The sequence below is a fragment of the Molossus molossus genome, unplaced genomic scaffold (assembly GCF_014108415.1).
Source record: "Molossus molossus isolate mMolMol1 unplaced genomic scaffold, mMolMol1.p scaffold_m16_p_20, whole genome shotgun sequence".
NCBI classification, from domain to species: domain Eukaryota; kingdom Metazoa; phylum Chordata; class Mammalia; order Chiroptera; family Molossidae; genus Molossus; species Molossus molossus.
Genome location: NW_023425356.1, coordinates 52,239,835 through 52,246,964, shown reverse-complemented (window position 1 = coordinate 52,246,964; position 7,130 = coordinate 52,239,835).

The following is a 7,130-nucleotide window of genomic DNA, read 5'->3' as shown; positions in this document are numbered from 1 at the left end:
CATGCTGGCCCTTTGAAAAGAGCAAGTCGGGTAAAAACTCCGATGAGATGAGCCAGGCGGGAAAGAAACACGGACCACATTAGGGATTAAAGGGGACACAGAACAGATCAGCAGAGATAAAAAAAAAAATAATAATGTGAACATTCATACCAATAAATCTGGAAACTTAGTAAACTGGAAACAAACTCCTAGAATATGTAATTTATTAGGAGTGCCCCGGGAAGAAATGGAAAGCCTACATTTTCTGTAATAGAGGAATTGAAAGATTCATTTTAACATGCTCTGGACACTTGGTTTAACAGGTTTAACTTCCTAGGAATATATCATTCCAACACATAAGAATATGTAATAGGTTGTGTCCAAACTGGGTTTATTGAGAGCAAGAGTGATTTAGCATTAGAAAAATCTATAAATGCCCTTTGTCACAATAGACTCAAGGGGGAAAGCATGTCATCATTAGAATGGGTGGATCGAGGAGCCTTTGACAAAACAGCACCCATTCTAGCTAAAAACCAAGCAACCGGAAACAGACGAGCCCGCCCGCCTGGCGAAAAGCATCTGCAAACGCTCTGCAGCAAACGCTGCCTCCATGGGCTCGCAGAGCTGTCCCCAGTGGAGACCGAGGCGGGAAACAGCCTCTTCTGGCCAGCGCCGGCTGGAGTTCTAGCAGGGACCGCACGGAAGTGGAAAATGAAAGCAAAGATTTGAAAAGGAATAAATGAAATTGTCACTCTTCACAGATACGGTTGTCCACACAAAACAAAAAAACTACAGATAAGTAGAAATGAGAGTTTGGCTGCAAGATCAAAGTACAATCAAATGCATTTTGACATGTCGGCATTGAATGGTTTAGAAAACAGGTTTAAAAAGAAAAAAAAATAACCCAGCATGTTCAGTAGCAAAAAACTTGAGGTGCCTAGGAACAAACCCGACAAAACTTAAGACCTGTACACAGAAAATTACAGGCTTGGTGAAAAATCAAAGACCTGTAATACTGTAAAGATTATTATCAAGACGTTAGTTCTTCCTGGACTGATGTGTAGATTGCAACTTTGATTAAAACCCCAAGTTTCTGTGGGGCCCGACAAGCTCATTCAAGCCAGCACAGCCTGCGGAAGAGCAGTGTGCCTGGGTGGGACTGCACCCCAAGGTCTCCAGTTCATCATAAAGCCTGGGGTGATCATTGAGGTGTGAGATCCTGCAGTAAGGAGACAAAGTAACATGGAACAATCAGAAGACCCTGCGTTTATTCATGGGACTGGGATTTATAACAACCTTTCAGACCAATGGGACTGTTCGGAAAATTGTCCAGATGCATCCTGGGAGAGACTGAAATCGGGCCCTTCCCCACCATACTTGCAAAAAGCCACTCCATGTGGCTGAAGGACTTAAATATGAAAAGGAAGCTTTTAAAACATTTTAGAAGCAAATGTATACTCTCTTTCCGACTCTGAGGTCATAAGGACTTTTTGAACACTTAATACAAGAGAGTTTACTACCAAAGAAACTCTTGCCATGTGTAACTACATTAATTTCAGAACTTGTGTTCATTAAAAAAAAAAAAAAAAAACTACAGTGAATGTGAAAAAATGAGCCACAAACGGGAGACGTGACTAGAGAATTTGGTGGCAGCCGCTGCGAGACGGGAAGTGGGAACACACAGTTGATGTGTCAAGTGTTATATTTAAAGGGGCAGAAACGAGCAAGGGTTACTAGAGGCTTCTTGGTGAATCAGGCAACAAAGTGAAGTAAATTTTAGAAGCTCACATTCTCCGATCTTCACGTTTCTGCCAGGTGATGTGGGAGGGCCAGAGGTAGGAGCTGAGACTTTTCTCGAATTTCAGACGAGAGGCAGGAGAGTTCTGGGTGCTGCATCAATGAGATGTCTTAGCTGCCGAGCTGAAACGCCATGCCCTTTCTTAGCTTTAAGGAAAACAAAGCCCTAGAACTTTGAGTCCAGCCGCAGGTGGACACCACCCTGGGCACTGGTTCACCTGCTGCATTCCAGTTTGAAGGATCTACGAACCCAGCTTTCCATCTGAGATGACGGACGAGGATGGAGATTTAAACAGGTGGCTCCCAGGAGCTGAGTGGCAGTCTGTGGCAGGGCCCAGGGCACCCTGCACGGGCGGGCACTGCACAGCTCCCTCACCAGGGCACGGCCCCCAAGTAGGGGCGGGAGGAGCCCCTACAAACCCTTGCACTGGCCACAGGCCCTCGACTTTCACCAGAGCCTCGCGGGGCTCCTTGGGATGGTCCATTCCCAGCGCCAGTTAACTGTTTTGGAATAAAAGCAGCGCACACCTGCCTGGGTGTCCACCAGCCCCGCCTTCAGGCCCAGCCTGCAGCCTCACCCACCGGCCTCTGCACACCCCACTTCCCTCTGGTGGTGGAACTGCGTGTGTGTGCTCTGCCCGACTGGAGGACAGAGAGACGTCCTTTTAAAGGATTATCACTGTTAGTAGGCATGGGGACTGTGTTTATGTACAAATTCAAAAGGTACAGCGGGTACCGAGTAGTCCCTACGCATGACCTGAATGGCACGCCTGCTCCCTGACCCTCAGTTCTCTGCAGAGAACTGGCATTGCCGGTTCCCTGGGCGTCCTTCCCAAGTGTTCTGCACGTGCAGAAGTGTGCCAGCACGCATGCTCACACTCTGTCTCAGGAGCAGAGATGGCAGCATCCTCCCTGCACCCCGCCGTGCCCCTGCCTCGCAGAGGCGCTTGTACACACCAGGGCTGCACCGGTGGCCTGCCCCGGTCCCGACAGGGCAGTTCTCCAGCAGTTACAGCGCCACAGTAAATCTCCTTGAACATGGAATCTGCACACGTTTGAGTACGGAGGTGCCTGTCCTCCCACACACACACGGTACGTTGTTAGCAAGCGGGTTGGGTTTTGCCAACGCCGATAGGAACACAGCGCGGTCGTGCGCTGTAATTTAGATCCACTTCTGTGACGACGAGGCTGGGCGCTCTGTGCGTCTGAGAGCGATTTCTATTCCCTCTTCTGTCAACTCAGTGTCCTGTCCTCGGTCCACTGAGCTACGGAGCAGTTGGTTTTATTTTGATGCCCAGAAACCCTGTCTGTGACAGGCCTTGGTAGGAGTTGCTGACATTCTGCCCCAGCTTGTTGTGTATCTCGTCTCTGACCTGAGCTTTCGCCACGCTGCGATTTGTTCTCAGTCGGGCAGACGAATCGCTCTTCTATGTTGGGGGCTTTATGTTCCACTTAGAAATGCCGTCCCCGCGTGAGATGAAAACACCCGTGTTGCATGTTCAATTCTCAGGCTTCTAGGACTTCATCGTTTGATATTTAAATTTCTTTTTTTAATCCTCACCTGAGGATATTTTTCCACTTATCTTCAGATGGAATGGGAGGGAAGGAGAGAGAAACATCGACGTGAGAGAGACACGTCGACTGGTTGGCTTCCACACGACCTGACCAGGCCCGGGAACAAACCGCAACCGAGGTACGGGTCCTTGGCCAGAATCGAACCCATGGCTCTGGTCTGAGGGCTGATGCTCTAACTGCTGAGCCAAACCGGCCAGTGCTGTATTCAGAGAGTTCGATCCATCTGGTCATCTCCTGGTGACAGCGTGGTGGCGGGTCCACACTGCACCCTTCCAGGTGGTTGGCCAGCTCCCCACGTCACTTACTAAGTAACCCGCACTTCTCAGGAACCTCGATGCAGACTTTCCGTGGTCAGTTCCCGGTGTGTCTGGGTCTAAGGCGGGGCTGCACTGCTCAGTACTGCGCCCCCCGGAGCTTCTACTCTGGAGCTTTACGTGCTCCCGCACCCTGCCGCCAGGGGGGTTCATTAGTAACCCAACCTCACCTTTTCCCGGGTTTCCATCTGCTTATTAATTCAGTCCACAGATTCGTTCATTCATCATTCCCGCGCGCATTAAACACCTGGCTTCCTGGCACTGCCCAGGTGCGGGAGCGCGGGCGGGCGAGCGCAGTGCCGGAGTGCGCCCCAGGGGAGCCCGCCTGGGAGGCTCTGCGGACGCCAAGGTCAAGAGTGGGGGCGGGGAGTGGGGCCCTCGGCAGAGCCTCTCCAGGATCTGGGCTCTGCCACGTACTGGCTGTGTGGCCTTGGAGAAACTCTCTGACTTCTCTGTGCTGCTCATCTCAGAGTGGTGGTGGTAACACCTGCAGTTAGGAGGGCGAAAAGGTAAATGCTCTCACACTGTTCTCGGCACCAGGTGAACGAATTCCAGGTAAGACCCCCCCTGCCCCCAGCCTGCGGAATCTGGATGCTCCCTCCCCCCGCCTCATCCCTGCTGGCAGGAGTGTCCCCTGGCCCAGGACCCGGAGCTTCCTCACACCCGACCCTGTTTCTACCCTCCCCCCACCCTGAACAGCAGGCTCAGGTCACCCCTCCCCCACCTCGGAGCCCCATATAGCTCTGCTCACTTTTCTGGCCCCATCTCCAGCCCTCCCTACCCTTCCTCTGGGCCACCTGGAGCTCAAGGACAGTGGGGCGCGCCCCCTGCGCACCCCACCCCTCCGCAGCGCCCCACCCCCACGCCCTGAGTCCCCGCCACTGCTGGCCGCTCCTTCCCTTTGCACCCCTAGCCCCGCAGGTGAGGTGGGCCCCTCTGGCTCCTCCGTGCCCTGTCCCTCCCCAAAACCTCCAGGCTGGACTGTCCTGGTGAGGGACCGTGGCGCCCACTGCTCCCCCAGAGCTCTCCCTCTCTGTCTGATGGTTGTCACCTGCGCTGCTGTCACACTTGCGGTCACTTCTGCCACCGCCCTCCTCGGCCACATCGTCCCCATGGAGATGAGCTTCTCACATCCTGGTGTCAATTCTTTGACTTCCTCACCTCAGTGAGCTGCCCCTCACCCCGTGACTGCCCCTCTCCTTGTCCCGCCCCAGCTCTTGTCATTGCCACCACCCCCCACCAGGCCTTCCATTCCAAGCTCCTCCGGCACCCCAAGTTCAGCGCCGCTGATTCAGTGCCCACGCCCCGTCTCCCACACGCTGTCTTCCCTCTGCTCCTCACCGGGTCCCAGGTCCTCCACTGAGTGTCACAACCAGCCCCTCTCACACGTGCTCGCCTCTTTGCTCCTGTCCCTTGTTTGGCACAATCCGAGTCCGTGCTAAGCCCAGCCCTCTGCCTAGTCTGTGTCAACATGACCACCTTCCAGTCCCATCTTGTTTTTAATCCTCACCCGAGGGTATTTTTCCATTTATCTTCAGATAGAATTGGAGGGAGAGATGGGAAGAGAAAGGGGGAGAGAGAGAAACAGTAAGAGAAGGACACATCGACTGGTTGCCTCCTGCATGACTCCGACCAGGACCAGGACGAACCACAACTGAGGTACGTGCCCTTGACTGGAATCGAACCTGCGACTCATTGGTCCTCAGTCCTATGCTCCCACCGCTGAGCCAAACCGGCCAGGGCGGCCCCTCTTCTTAATGGGGCCCTGAGCAGTACTTGGAGCTGCACTGTTTCTGCCCCGCTGTGCCCTGGCCCCACCGAGCTCCTGGGGCAGGAGCTGGTTCCCAGGGCCTGAAGGGTGTTTCCGTTTCACAACAATCAACGCTGGGGAGCAGCAGAGCAGGAAGAGAAAATGCCATGCTGGGGAGGAAGGCTGCCCTGAGCTGATAAACCTCGCTTCTTCCTGAAGGGAGGGACCAAGGCTCCCGCGGGGCATCGGACTCAAGCAGCGACACTTGTTTAGGGGTTCTGGGTCTCAGAAAGAAAGGGCCAGGACGCAAGTAGAGAGACCTGACTTGGGCTCCACCCTGCCCTGAGCTAACTTCCTGAAGCCCCGGCCAGTCTCTTCCATCTCTGAGCCTCGGTTTCTCGTCCCTGAACTGGGGTCGGGTGGCCATCTGGCTGGAGTGTGGCCATGTCTCCAACAATGAAGATACATTTAGAAAATAAACAGCGTGAATGAAACGGGCCATGTCTGAACATGCTTCAAGTCCATTCCTGAACCCCATGACCTCGAGCTCGTGGGTACAAACCCCAAGATAGGTGGCTAGGAAGCCCCCTGGCTGTGGTTCACAGCGGGATGCTTTTTCTAGAAAGTGCTGCATTCGGCTTCAAGCCGGTTCCCCAGGCCTCTTCCGGATGGGGGGCGGGGAAGGCGCCTCGCCGAGCTCCTGCTGGGGGCAGCTGCGCGGAGCGTTCCATTTGGGGACAGAAGTGCAGTGACTGCGGCTGGCACAGCGAGCCCACCTCCTCCGAGCATGTGGGTTCCGCCTGCCGGGTGGGGGAGCAGTGGCCCAGCGCAGCCAGAACCAGGGTCTCTGCAGGAAGCCGCGCGCCCCCTCCTAACGCTAACCCCCACAGTCTTGGGGGGCCCTTCACCTGGCGGGAGACCAGGGGGACAGCTGTCTGTCAAGGCCGCTGGGAATGTCGGGGTGAACTTCAGGTGGAAACAGGCAGGGAAGAAGAAGAGACGCCTGTCACGCTGAGCTCCGCTCCCTTAAGAGCTACGCGGGGATGCTGCGCCCCGACTTCGGGAGGGAGCGGGACACGGGAGGGTTTGTGTCAGCGCCTCGGGGGGGCGCCGCACCTGCCCGCAAGCCCGGGCCCTGCCGTGCTGGGTCCGGCCCCCTGGGTCCTCCTGGCGTGACTGTACCCCCTGGGTCCTCCTCGCGTGACTGTACCCCCTGGGTGCGCGGCTGGGCGACCCCCACGGCGGCGGCCAAGCCCGGCTCCTTTTCCACGGGGTGGGGTGGATTCCGACGAGACGTGAGGCCGCGGTTCTCAGCCGGTGGGTGGCCGAAGACCATCGGAAACGCGTATTCCCACGGTCTCAGGAACCAGGCACCTCTGGCGCCTCCAGGCGTCCGCCACCTGCGGACGCGCCCACACGACAGGAGGAGCTGGACCGAAGGCCCGGCGTTAGGGAGGCTGAGAACCATGGTCAGGATGAAAACCAAACACAGCAGCCCTTCCCCGACTCCTGTTCCGCTCCCGGTGGTCGCTACCCACCCGCGCCCAGGTCCAGAAGACACTGCGGGGAGAACCCCAGAGCTGAACGGTGGCCACGTGGCCACGTGCTGAGCGCGGTGAAGTCTCGCGAGGCCGCTCCCAGCCCGGGACATGGCTCCGCCCTCTGGCCCCTCTGGCTCCAGACGCCCCGCCCCCTGGGCACCGAGGGGCCTCTGG